Here is a 14,162-nt window from a genome sequence, read left to right as displayed (position 1 = left end):
CGTGCCTCCTTCGCCTGCCGCTCTGTGCGGCGGTGAGTGGTTTGCAGGGGAGAGGAGATGGCCGAGGGAGTAGTGGGACATGGCTGTGTGCTGGGGACAGGCAGGGCAGACGCTCACAGGGATCTGTGCATCCATGTGAGAGCAGGGAGTTGCTGGCAGCCTGTATCCAAAAGGCAAGAGGGGGCAGGATCCTGGCAGGTGGCTCTGCTGGGAAAATGCAGAGAGGAAAAGCCCAGCATTACCAAGAGCCTCTAAAATCTCACCTTCTAAAATCTCACTGAGACCTTTCAGCCTTTCCCCAAGACCTCCCTGACCCTTCCCAGCCTCTCCTCGCACCCGCATCTTCCCTCCTCCTTCCCGGGGCTTTCCTGACATTTGGGTCAAGTTGAATTTTCCTGCCTCGAGGGTGAGGATGGAACAAGCTCGCTCCAGCTTGCCTTCACTACTGGGAAACGTGGGACCAGCCCTGTGAATGCAGAGTGCAGATACCCCTGTTTACATGGCTTCTGCTACTGGAAAAAAAAATCAGTGCTCATAACCTCTTGTCAGGTTTCATAATATCACTTGACCTTTCACTACAAGTACCTTTTTCAGATTTTCAGGTTTTTAGGACCAAGCAAGAAACTTTTTACTCATTAGGGTACTTGCAAAGAGCTGAATTAACTCCTGAAATCAGTGGAAGTCTTTTTGTTGTCTTAAGAGGAATTCTGGCAGGTCACCAGCGTCCTGCACGCGGGAGAGTGTTCTTGTGAAGCATTTTAGGCCAAGACAAAACGATTAGCTGGCACCAGAATCGTATGCTCCTCAGCAGCAATCAGCAGTAGTGGTGGTGAAAAAGCAGCTACCTTTTTTTTTTTTTCCCCTCTGTAAAGACAGCTGGGTAACTTTACCTCTCTGAAAAGCTTTGACTAATGGCTTTGCTGCAAGTACATGGTTTGTACCAGGTAGGAGGAGGCACAGATGATGGACTCAGGTGCCTTCTGATACAACCCGGTCTGTTGACAAATGGGGAAATTCCTGCTTTCCAAACGCTAGGAGGAAACTAAAGAGGACAAAGAGCTTTGTTCGTACCTCCAGCTTTCTCTGTCACATCAGACTGAAAGATGCTTTCTCTAGAATTTACTTCCAAGAACCATTAACATTTTAACTTCCAGAATTTTGTGTTCAGCCTTCCTTGGTTTGCCTCCTTCACACCTTCAGGCAACTTTTCCAATGCGCTGCCTAACACATCTTGCAGTTTCCATCGTTTTAGGTAATTTTACTCTTTGTGGAAGGTCTTTTAAGAACAGCTGTACTGTTTTTTATGTTCATTATAGTAAAGTCTGTTCATGAGAGAATATACTGCCCATGAAGTATATATAGTCCATTCCGGAACAAGAGTTTGCTGCAATCTCTGAATAAAAAAGGATCATCCCAGTTATTCCAAGGTATTTCCAATCAAAGTCACTCCTGGACAACATGAAGGGGTATTTTTCTAAACTAGGCCATAGCTGGTTTATATTATAGCTGCATTCACAGCACCCATGGAGTTGATGTGTGTTCAGATGAGTCATCTCAAGAACCTTTCAGGTGTAGGATAGAAAATCCATTCATATGTTAGCAGAACTTGATCCAATATCCAACGACCTATTGCACCGAGCAGATAAGCAATGCATCTGGTGCGGAAATCTCTGTCTATGATACTCCCTTATCAAGGGCACATCTGTCTTTCAGGAGAAAGAAAAAAGTAAAATAGAACCAAGCTTGACTGTTCATAGAAGAGTCCTTTGTTGTGTCGCAGGGAGGAAAGACTGTCAGTAAAACACTAGTTCAAACTCCCAGCAGAACAAACAACAGTTTTTAAAATCACATTCCTGATGGGCTCTGAGGGTTAGTGTGAATGCTGGCTGCGCGACACGCTACTAGGGCTGCCTGTGTAGCACCTTACGGTGTCCTCCAGAGCCGCCTGCGCAAGGTCTGTCCTGAGAACTTGCTACCCTATAAAGAGCTGATGTGGGAGTCGTGAGAGGCCAGCGAGACCCAGCACTACCGGCGTGCAGCCTTGCAGGACTCTGGGGAAGAAGGAGATGCATTGGCCACAAATATACTGCAGGTGAATGGTGGAGCACTGGCTAGTGACTTTGGTTCACAGGCTGAAGGCCGTGAGGGATTGTCACCATCATGATAATTCCTGAGCCAAGGCCATAACTAAGAAATTGCCCGTTTTTGCCCATATCCTTTAGCATGCTAAAGAAAGGAGATGATTTTTACAGGAATGCACTGATCACTAATTGTGGGCAAAGCCATGGGGAAGAGCTTCTGCAATCTTGTTAGTGCGGCAATGCCTACTGCGGGAGGTGAATGTTTTGAAAACACCTGGCTGCATATTTCTTTTTTAAATGCATAATCATCTGTAGTCTTGCTGTGCCTTGTTGCTGTACATGTAAAATTAATGTGAGACTAATGTAAGGAAAATGACAGAACACTTCACCCTGTGTGTGAAATTAAAAGGATATAATGGAGAAGAGAAACTTGGTTTAAGAACGTTCTAAACAATGCTATGATGTGGGAAGCAAAAGGGAAGCAAAGGTAATATTTCAAATAAATAACTTTTATAGCAGTCCATGGTTTGGCAGGCTTAAACTCTGTGACCGGATTCATATATTATATGTGGTCTGTAGACAAAGGGTTTAGCAGACTAGCGTATAAAAATGCCATGCTGTAAAAACACAGTGAATCAAGACCTCAGCTTGTCTGTGTTCAAAGGAGACCAGGTCTCTTTTGTAGGGAATGTAAATGTCAATCAGTCACAAGCTCCCATCCCGTGGAGGGACCTGAGCCCTTCTCTCCACGGGAAAATTTGTTGTTCTCCGCTGGTCCAGGTGAAAAGCAGCAGGAACAGTTCAGCAGGCACCAAAGCAAAAGGAAGCCGTCAGCACTACAAGGGTTCGCTTGTGCAGCACAGCCAGAAGATGGAAAACCTCCTAAGGGGGTTTGCAGCATGAAGGGAGTGAAGTTAGTCACACATTGCAGTAAGCCTGTGAAACAGTCAGCAGCCCATTCCCTCTGGAAATCCACAGGTCTATGAATTTGTGCTCCCTGCACGTTCCCTTTGGATGCTGCAGGCTGTTGGCACTGCTCCACAGGCATTTGGTCAGCTCTGCTTGTCCTGCACCGTCCCTTCCCAGGCAGCCAGCCCAAAGACAGAGGGTAAGAGAGAGGGAGAAACCCCCTTCCTGCTGTTGTCCACCGCAGCCAGAGGCCTGGACAACGTGTTGGGTGGGGAACTCCTAGGCAAGTAACATTAGGCGGGATGAACTCCCCTCTGCTTTTTCCAAGCACAGGACTGAAGTATTTATAAAAAATGTCTACTTCATATGTATCCTGTGATCTCTATCATCTAACTCCAGTAGAAGAAGGTCTTTGTTCTTGACGTATTTTCTAAAAGCCCTTGTTTCCCCTGATATTTTTAGCATTCATTATCACATTTCTACACTTCCAAAACTGCATTTTTTTATCAGCCATGATCCTCTTCCCCTCTCCCTTTTTGTCATATGTTGTTTTTTTTTTTATTTCTAATTGGAGCCTTCACTTTGCCACAGAGCGTGTAAGGGATTTTAGCCAATTTTTTTTTTTTTAGTTGATTGTGGGACTGCAATTATTTTGGCTTGAAAAATCATTGATTTGCATTAGCCTTCTGTCTATGTTGTTCCTCCTGCTTGCATTAAAAAAAAGCATAATTTGCTTAGCATTTTCTAAGTCTGGGAAAATTAGCCCTTCTGAATCACCACATTTGTGTGTACATGCACATGTGTGTGTGTGCATATGCATGTAACTTATTAGATGGGGTTGTCCTATGTTTCCCCTATTAAACAGGAAGATCATCATTCAGTGCTTAAGCATTTAGTGTGAGATGTACACATAAAAACAAAGCATAGCCCCCCTGAATCTCAGAAACGCCTTGCTGTTACTCTCTTAATTGCAGTCAGACCTACCTGTAACTTGTGTCCTGCGGTTTGCTTGCCTAAGGATATGTAAAGATGAAGGCTTTCACACACGCACAAGCACTTGTTAGCTTGAAACTACCTAGGATGGGTCATGAGCATGGCAAAATTGCGGACCTACTAACTTCAGTCCTAGTGAGCAATTCAATCTATTGCTCCAGCTCCCAGGTAAGCGTGGTCACATTAGGCTGCAGTTGTACTGGGCGGACTTACACTAGAGAGAGCACACTTGTTCATAAAATAGTCCTTGCCCTGAGTACGTATTCCCTTGGCGAGCCTGGGCACTGCCTGGGAGCAACAGCAGGGTTTCTTCTAGTTGCTCACAGCAGCTCGGAGCTAGGATTTTTAGGAAAGAGTCTTTTCTCCTTGAATCCTTTACTAGTAGCAGTGACTGAGGGTATTTGTGGTGATCATTGCCCTGGACTTACTCTTGGTTCAGAGCCCAAAGGGCACTGTCTTCCTCACCCATCAGAGCTGGAAGAAGGCTACGTAAACAGAGGTTAATTGCTCCCATTTCACATGCACTGGTTCTCAGCTCTCCTGTACCCTGATGGCAGAGTTTCTCAGTGTTAAAATTTATAATATATTCTGTGGTCAGATCCATTTCCCCAAGACCAAAATGTGTAGCTGGAACAAGGAAGCTTCACTGGAAGTTTACAGAGTTACTCCCTTGTCCTTGCTCCCTGGCACACAGTGCTACCCCAGCTTCTGCTCATCTGAGACAATTCAGGGACGTACAAAAGCTCTAAATATATCTGCAGTTTACACATAAGGGCCATAAGAAAACCCTAAATATATCTGCAGACAAAAGCAATGAAGGTCAAGTATAAAAACAATGGAAGCCTTGTTCAGAGCTGGCCTTGTTTTGCCACCAGAGAGTCTGTTTGCCCATCCACAAGCACCAAGCTTGCAGGGGCTGGGAGAAGTGTTGCAATCTTCCCATTGACTGTAAACACAGCAGGCATGAATGCCAGACATCACAAGGCAGAGCTGCACAGAAACAACCACCCTCTGACCAGCTCTTGTTCTCCCAATATGTTGTGCAAACTGGAGTGGAGGGGAGAGATGAGAAAGTCTAACTATAGCCGTACAGCCCCACGCCAGCTTCTGGCTACAGGGCCACAACAACGTCTGCCCACAGGTGAAGGGGGAACATGCATCCAGGAATCTGGGAAGGACAAGAGGTGAACTGAATAATATTCTGGCTGTGAGCTCTCTTAGACTTTCAGGCAAGTTGCATAGGTTTAGATCAGACTGAAATTATTAGGAAATGAACTGAGGGGTACAATCCTGCCATATTATGAATGTCTTTACATATAAAGTCTGCAGGTTCTTGATATAACCCTGCTAAGGAGATGATGGAGAGTGGAGAGGGTGTAGGCTTTGCTGTTTACCTCATTCCTTAGACGCATAAATGTCTGAGGATATCATTGACTGTGTTTATACAGCCTCATTTTTGAAGTAATTAGTTGTTGGATTAAACACAAGTCACCTATGATCCCTCCTAATAGGAAGAGGAGGGAAGGTCTTTGCACTGGCCACAGAGGAAGTGGGAGTGAGCAGAAACACAGGAGACGAGCTGTCAGCAGGGCAAACCTGCCTGAAAAATGAACATTTCAGAGGAGAGGCTGAAATTTCAGATTTGTCTTCCTTTCAGGAAGGTATGAAACATACTCAGCTTTGCAACAGCCTTGAAATATTTCTGTGGAAACTTTTATCAAAAAAATTACTATGAAGTTACTGCAAAGTTTGATTTACTGGATGCTTAATGTGTCAATAGACAAACTTGTGGCTGAATAAACATATTTTTCTGCAAATCAAAAAAAATCTCAGTAATACTTCATTTAAGATATAAACCATTTTTTTCACTAAGAAAAATAATGAAATCTCCAAATACTGGCCAGTTCTGCCCGGGCAGGACTACAAGAGGAGGCGACTGGAAGCTGCAAAAGCGCATTAAGTCACCTGCTAAATATCACTGCTAGGCAGGCATCCTTCCAAAGAGAGTATGCGGAGGGGGCACATGAACAAATACCGTTATATACTGAGTAGCAAAACCACTCAACAGCAGACACTGGAAGGAGAGCAGGAGACTTTCTTTTGGAAAGGATGTGAGCTTTCTGTTAAGGGAATGAAGGACGTAGAAAATGCAGTCAGATGTCTGATATCTGAATCACAGTGACATTTGCAAGTACTTTTGTTCATGGACTCTGGAATGGAGTAAAACTGAGCTAGATCCAAGGATGATAAAAAGAGTTTGTAACGGGCTGTGCCAGGAGTCAGCTCTCCATTTTCCACACGCATTGATTGCTTGCTTCCATTAGCACAAGGCGGGAGGAGTGAGATAAGGAAGATGCCTCAATTAAAATTGCAAGGTCAATAGTTGAGGGTCCATTCAGACTCCCACAGTGCCATCCCATTTCTGCAACCCACCTAGGAGAGGCAAAGGGTCATTGGCCCCGGTTGCCCGCTGAACCTTGGCCCTTTGGAGCTAGCAGCAGTATTTCTGTGCCTGGGCAGCAGACAGCCAGCGCTGGAGGACATTGTCAGTGGTGCATTACCCGCCCAGGCTGCAGTCAGTTTTCCAGATCCAGACAGTCCAGATGCCCTAAAATCTCTCTTTGGTTTGTAGTTCTCCAATAACATCACCTCCCTCTGCCAGTGAGGTTTGCTCTTCGAGCAGCAGCACTCCTCACAGCTGTATTTCCTGTCCCAGGAAAGATATGAGGCCCTGCTGCTTCTCTCACCAAACATTTTTCTCCTTCAAGGGGAGTCAGGAGCATTTGAGTCCCTCGGGCAGTGTCTCAGCCGACTGAAAGGGAGCCGTTAGTCACAAGGCAAAAGCTCTGCCTCTCCCTGGAAGAAGACATATCTCTGGGATATCACTTGCCATGAAATGCAAAGAGGTATGTGTTCATGGTGGCCTTCTTCCCAAGGGTCCAGAGCGCCTGGCCACAGCAGTTTTAAGTGTTGACACTGTCAAATTCCTTTAGAAAAAAGGAATCGTATCTCAGCTCATCTCTGCTGGTGACTCTGCTTATAGTGAATTCTTTGTCATTGGTGTAAAGTTACTTGTGTTTGTGAAGTGGAAGACACTGTAGTGGCCTCTCACAGCACTGAATGGCATCAGGTTGGGAATTTGATGAGTAAAGACAGAAATGATTTGTAAGTGTTTATTTTGTTTTATTATTCTTCAACTCATTATCTAGGTAATGGAGGTTGAACCTCATATATCTCTGAAGGTCAGTTCTGAGGATCAAGCTGCTAATTACATAGAAATAAAACTTCATCTTTATTGCAGTAACTGAGGGGACTGTAGACTGTGACTTTCAGTAGAGAGGGGCCTCAGTTTCATCTTTTCCTATGTACAGCTACATTTCGGATGCTCTGAAAAGGTGATATTGCCAATCTGGGAGTTGACTGGAACCTTGGTTACATAAGGGTGGCAGCTCTGTGGTTGCAGTCTGGGTCTTCTTCCAAAATGTAATTAAATCAGGTTTTGTAAGCTTCACTGTGCTGCACAAAACCATGACAGGCAAAGGGAAAGCTTAACAGGCAGAGCAGTTAGAGAAATAATGAGATTTTAAAGCTCAGTCTGAATGGAACAATGAATCAGAAAGTTGCCTCAAAATGTAAAGAATTAGTTAGCTTTCTTGGTTCTCTTAAAATAAGGTAAAAAATGTGTTCTTCCCTGGAAAGATTATTTAATTCCAGTATAATGCCACATGGCATTAGCAACATGTTATTTTATTTCATTTAATTCTGATGCCATGAATTATGCACAGAAAGGTGTCCTCTTTTCCACAAGTATCTCTGCAATGCTCCAGTCTGATATAATGCACTCAAAACCAACACGCACTGTCATGATGCTCGATGTTACAAGGTGACAACAGACCTTACCTGTTAGGCATTACTTTTGTCATTATCTGAAAAAAGTTACTGAAACAAAAATAATTCTGTCGCAACGCAGCATTGCCTGGAAGAACCTAATGTGTAGAAAAGGCAGATGGTAAAAACAGATCAGAAAGTGAATGAAGGGTTCACTTGCAGCACAGAGAGAAATCAGATTATATTGGGGTAGGTGGCTTGCCATAGTGAATGACCTGAAATGCCAACTGGAGGGATGAGATCAGTAAAGGCAGTTAAGACACAGGAGAAAACCTGGAAGAACAGAAAATCAGCTGAAGCACATTTTGGGGACAGGATATATGCCAGGTAAACAACTACAAGAGTGCAGCTGGGAAGGATGCATGTACTAAGGTTTTGGATGTCAGCCCTCAAATAGGCACGGACATTTACAGTGTGCACCATCTACAAATGACAAGACCTAAGTGTGGAATCAATAAAAGGCTGACATGCTAAATCAATGTAAAAGATTGTATCTAAACCATTTGTCACAAATCACACTGAACTGCAGGCACTGAAAAATAGAGAGGCAAGTCATAGTGGAGAAACAATTACATTTCAATCTGATCTATGTTTGCCTACAAAAACTTTCACACATGTTCCTACCTGCTATCTCAAGTGACAAGCATGAAGACGAGGGGTTTGAAGGTACCAAAAATGAAGTGGAGCAATATAGCGCTGACACTGGGCTGACCCAGTAGGACTGTTCCCTTTGTGATCAGCATGGCAGTCGCAGCCTTCTCACATCCTACTGCTCCTTGAGATCAGGTAGGGGCAAAAACAGGCTGAAAAGAGGAAAGATTTAAAACAAACCTCCTGAGAAAAATCCAGCTGCAGACTGAAGTCATGGAGAAATGCATGCCTCTAGGTGCAAAGGGTTGCTCTTTGGGAACTTGGTGCCATGGATAACTAGACTGTGGGAAAAACATTCATCAGAAAAGGCCAGATCTACCTGCTTATCCCTGTGGGAGGACTTTTGGAGCTAGTGGAGTGAGGATATGGCAACCACTGCCTCAGTGCTGGGACAGCAGAATGCCTGAGCCACTGCCAAGCCACTGCCAATCACAGCAGGTATATGAACATAAATGACTTCTGACATCAGTTTGCAGTTACTGTCCCCAGTAGCGGGTTCCTGCCCTGTCTGAGCAAGGATAAAGCTCTTCTTTAGCAATTCCTCTCCAGTGGCTAATGACATATCCTGAAGGAAGGGTTAAATTTAGTGACATCTTTGCCCAATAATACAAACAAAAATAATTATAATTACAAAAGGAAAGCTGGGTCAGGACAATAGTTCTGGCCAGGATTGCAACCAAAGACATTTTCTCCACATCCGATATGGTCTCCTGTTTTTAATGCTGCACAATTATGGCCTTGTAAATAGTGTTGTTAAATGTTATCTAATCTCTCCTGAGTGCATTGTTCATCAGCCGGAGCTTCTGGAGCTTCGGAGCTTCTTCTAAAGTCGTGATAGCTCAGGGAGAGCCACTCTGTTGTGAGCCGCTCTGGATGCATATGTAGGGCAGATAAATTCTTGTTTGAAAGAGCCAGGAGCATAAGATGCCTATTGTCTTACACCAAGGGAGGCTGGAACAGCCACTCTAGATAAAACTTTCAGCATCCTGAGGAGATAAATGCTGGCTCTTCTGAAGAACCACCCATACTTTGTATCCCCTCCTTTTTGCATAAATCCAAACTAGTTTGCTGACATCAGGGGGTGACTAAGATGTTTGCTGGTGTCACTGGATGTGTATCTCGGTGCCTATTTGGAAGTGCCTGCTTTTCAGCACCAGCAACCCAAGTTTGCGATTTCAGGAGCCTATCCAGCTCATAAATCACTGTGTTTCCCAGGCTTTCCTTGGGATTCTTGATCATGGACAGGGTCAGTCGTTGTGAATTATTCTTGACAGATTCTGTGGCACAGAATTATCTCGGTCTGGGGATATGTCACTTGGATTCACTGAGAGAGGTAACTTTATCCAGACTTTACTGTGATTCCGTATTATGCACCCCGGCAGAGAAATAGGCACACATAAGGAAGGAAGTTAGAACAGAGATTATTTGCAAGCTGACAAGGAGAGTTTGCATTCACTTTCATTTAGCATAGGGAATACCTTGAGTTTTTTGTGGGCAAGTACCCCTTGTCATACTGGAGAAATAAAGGGTTGTAGGGGCTCCAGCTCTCCTTGGGAGCTTGGCCGTACCATGAGATTTGCTCGGCCCCATGGTGCGCTGTTTTCTTTGGGTTTGTTTTGCTGTCAGCTGTAACTGATATGAGCCTGTGGAAAAATGCACCGTTTATTTCAAGATCAGTTCTGAAAGGAATTGTTGGCTCAGTGTTATCGGCTCAAAGGAAATATCTTCTCCAGAGAACCTACTTCCTCAAATTGGGCATCTTGGCAAGCAACCATCAAGAGACTGAAGTTTCATTCTGGGGTAACTAAACACTCTAAAGAAGCTGTGCCTGGGGATCTGAATGATTTCTTTATACATTTTGGAGCAGAACCTGGCCATATTTAGGTTTTTAAGGAGTCCCAATTTTGCCCATGCACTGTGCACCTTAGGAGTGTTTATTTCAGCCCCACTAAATGAAATAGGAAAACAGTGTGTTCATTGCCAAAGGTCAGAAAATGGAAATGCAATCTAGTAGAAGCGCATATACAAAAGTACGTAAAATGTGGAACGGTGCTCTTGGACGAGCAGATAGCCAACGACAAGGAGCTTAACCACATCAGAAATAGGAAGCCTCCAAGAGACTGAGAAATTCTGTAGAATGCCAAGGTGACAACGTGGTATTTGGGAGCATAAAGACCTTTACAGCATGGCTAAAGGATTTATTAATATCAGTCTTCACTGCAGAGAATGCTGGGAAATATTGGCCCCAGACATATTTTTTCAGGCTTGAATCATAGATAGTGAGACGTTAAAGCATGAGGTATTGAGCAAACTAAAGAGCCACAAGCTGCTAGGAATGAAAGGTATATACCCCAAGAGAACTGGAGGAATTTAAGAAAAAAGGAGCCGAGTTGCTAATGAAAATATGCTGCCTCTCATTATGTCATATCTGAGTTTAGAAGGAGTTGATCCTAGGATTGGGGGACCAGCAAGCCCTTCTTTAATGCCAGCTGCATTGGTTGAAAATAATCAAAACCAGAAGTAGTTGGACAAACTTGACAGAATGGGGACGACTCAGTTTGGATTCACTGAAGGAAAATTGTGTCTCTAATCTACTAGAGTTTTTTTAAATATATTGCCAGGAGAGTGGATGTGACTTTCTTGGACTTTCAAAAGGCATAGGACAAAGTCCTTCACAGGAGGCAATCAAGGAAACAAAATAGCCCTAATATATGAGACAGAATATTGTCACGCACTAGAAATTGGCTAAGAGAAATACAGAATAAAGGGTCAGTTGCAACAGGGCAACGAATGAACAGGAACCTTCCTCTACCATATCCCACAGAATAAAATTTTCATAGTGTGACTGATGCTTAATATTTTCAATAATTAATTAAAGAACTGGCAGAACCGTGAGATGAGTTAGATGTGATGAAGGCTGTGATGAAGTTCAGACAGCTGGAGCATGCTCTGCTTACTACTTAATGGAGTTCTGAAATGCTCCCCCAGAATAGTGCTGCTAAGCAGTTACTTGCAGGTTTATGTGGCCCCTGTGTTGCAGAGACAAGATACCAGCGCAGCAGTTTTCAAATCCTTGTTTTTGTTTGCTTTGTAACTGAAGCTGGTTTAAATTAGTTCTGTCACTTTTGTAGGAATAAATTTTGCAGTCCTTTCACAGAAGCACTGCTCCATTAAAATTTCCATGCCGACTTCACCTTTCTTGCAGTCCCTTTGGCATATGTGGAATTACTCCATAAAGGATTGTAACCCAGTGGGATGGCAGGATCAAACTGAGATTCAGCTCTTATCTTGTCTGAACTAGTATGCAATATAGATAGCATAACATCTGAAATATCTTGAGTACCAAGTACAAATGATGCTGTTGTTTAGCAAAAGGAGTCTCTAAGATGATTCACAAGTTTGGAAGACTTGAAAACCTCACAAATATGTACCTTTCTATTCAAGATTTCTTGTTTTCCCATCAGGTCATCTTGAGGTATGTATCAGGTTCAGTTTTTTGATAAAGTCTGCAGAATTTTTATTTCCTGTTTTCAGAGACCTTTCTCTACACCACATTGTGTGTTTAAAGACCTTTTTCCAGAAAGTATCTTGCTTATAGTACAGAAACAGCCACAGTAAATGGTTTTTCAGGTACTGTTGTTATCAGCTAAGTTTGCCAATGCTTGACTTATAGTCTCCTACAGTTCAGACATACTTAATTCTTCCCTCTGTATTACCTGCTCCTCATCCAGAGTAAATTCAAGAATGACAGAGAAGTGCCAGTAGTGAAGCAGGTGACTGCTTTTGCCATGGTTATGGGTACTTTAGTTTAGCAGCTAGACTGCTCTGTAAATTTCTACTGAGAAGGCAATCTTAGCTTTCTGGTCCATTAAGCAATCACAATAAAAGATCATTTCTTCATGAAAGAGTCAGTTTCCAAGAAGGTTTTTATCTGTGAGCTTGGACAGGTAGATTTGTATTCTCACTGCAAAGAACACCGAAGTTCTTTAGATCAAAAGACTAATTTCACATCCAAAACATGACCTCACTGAAGAACAACGTATTCAGAGAAATGCTGCTTGCTTAATTAGTTATCTGTAATAGCAGCACTGGAGCTAAAATAGCCTTTGATAAAGACGTAACAGTGATCACTAGTTACATTACTAAATTCCTTGTACAACAGTAACCATGCTTAAAGTGTTCAAACTATTTTTAAGTCAATGGGTGGCCTTGTGTTGGGAACTCCACATTAGCTTGGTAGGTTGATACAGTATCAAAAGAGTGGATGAATGAAGATGAGGCAAAGAGGGGATCATATGTTATGTAAAAAATGCTTCTGATAAGTATTTTCAAATGGACCTATGGAAAGCATTCTCAGCAGCTTATCAGCACCAATGCTAAGACTAGCCAGAAAAGGAGCTTAATATTTGCAAGACATTTTCTTTTTTTTTTGTTGAGAATCTTCAGTGAGCAATGCTAGCCACCACTCACTGTCTGACTTCTCACAACTGTCACAAATGAAGTAGGTTCAAGAAGAGATTTGAAATTACTTTGTCTAACACACATGAATACGCACCCCCAAACACACACATCTACAAATCTTATGCATATACATATGTCTAAATTGAGTAAAGCTAAGTCAATTCCTATCCTATTCCTTCCTCAATCAATTCCTATCCTATTCCTTCCCCATTCATTCCCTTCTCTTTGTCTACAAGTTATATGGTACCTTTTTTTTTTTTAAAGACAGATTCATTGGCAAAATCCTAAACTTACTGTAGTCAAAAGAACTATTATTATCAACAGCCATAGACTTAGGATGTCACCCCCTATTTTTCTAAGCCTCCAGCAAAATGCTAGACACTTCTGGGAAATAGAAATAATACTAAATACAGTGAATTAGATAGTCTGCTTTAATCTGCATTTCAAGCATTTAATAAGGCAGGACCCCACATGGGTTGCTCTTTAGCCCCCTCTTGCAATAGCAGTATGGTACATGAGTATTGCACCCTGTTCCTGTAACTGGCAGAGGTGAGTGATAAGACTAAAATTTTAAAATGTGTTTATCTTATTACGAAGGGTCACCTGCAGTGCAGAAGTGCAAAAGCTTACATGTTGAACATCATTCCTCTGAGTTAACCAAAACCTCATGTTCTTGCTCATACTGTCAAACTCAAGTAATCATGAGGGGGCACTAAAGAGCTGTCAATAGGAAAGTTATTTTGAGGCAAGATTTGTGGGGAGAGTTAATTACCTTTTTTTAGACCATCAGATATTTTGACTGAGATATGAGATAGGCTTATTTCAAAACATCTTCAAACTATGAGGAAGCTAAAGTTTTCTTTGAGCATTTCAAGACCTTCATCAAAAATTGGACCTATGATATATTGGCTTAGTAAAACAGAGAAGGGGTTTATGAAGGGTGGACAAGCTCTTTTAATGATGAATTTCAAACAATTCCTGTTTAAAAAAAGATTTCTATGAGGGAAACATGAGACTTCACCAGGCCTAACAACACCTGGCAGCACAAATGGGAAACGAAATGAATGAATGAAATGCAAATTGGAAATCTTGACTAGAAAAGATGGACTTTTTCCTTTTAAAGAATGGGTTATGGATGTAGTGCCAAAGCTAGTGCAGATGGATTCAGTGGAGTCAGTT

This window comes from Apteryx mantelli, chromosome 5, assembly GCF_036417845.1.
Source record: "Apteryx mantelli isolate bAptMan1 chromosome 5, bAptMan1.hap1, whole genome shotgun sequence".
Lineage (NCBI taxonomy): Eukaryota > Metazoa > Chordata > Aves > Apterygiformes > Apterygidae > Apteryx > Apteryx mantelli.
The sequence above is the reverse complement of the archived record's forward strand: the minus strand, read 5'-3'. Positions refer to the sequence as shown.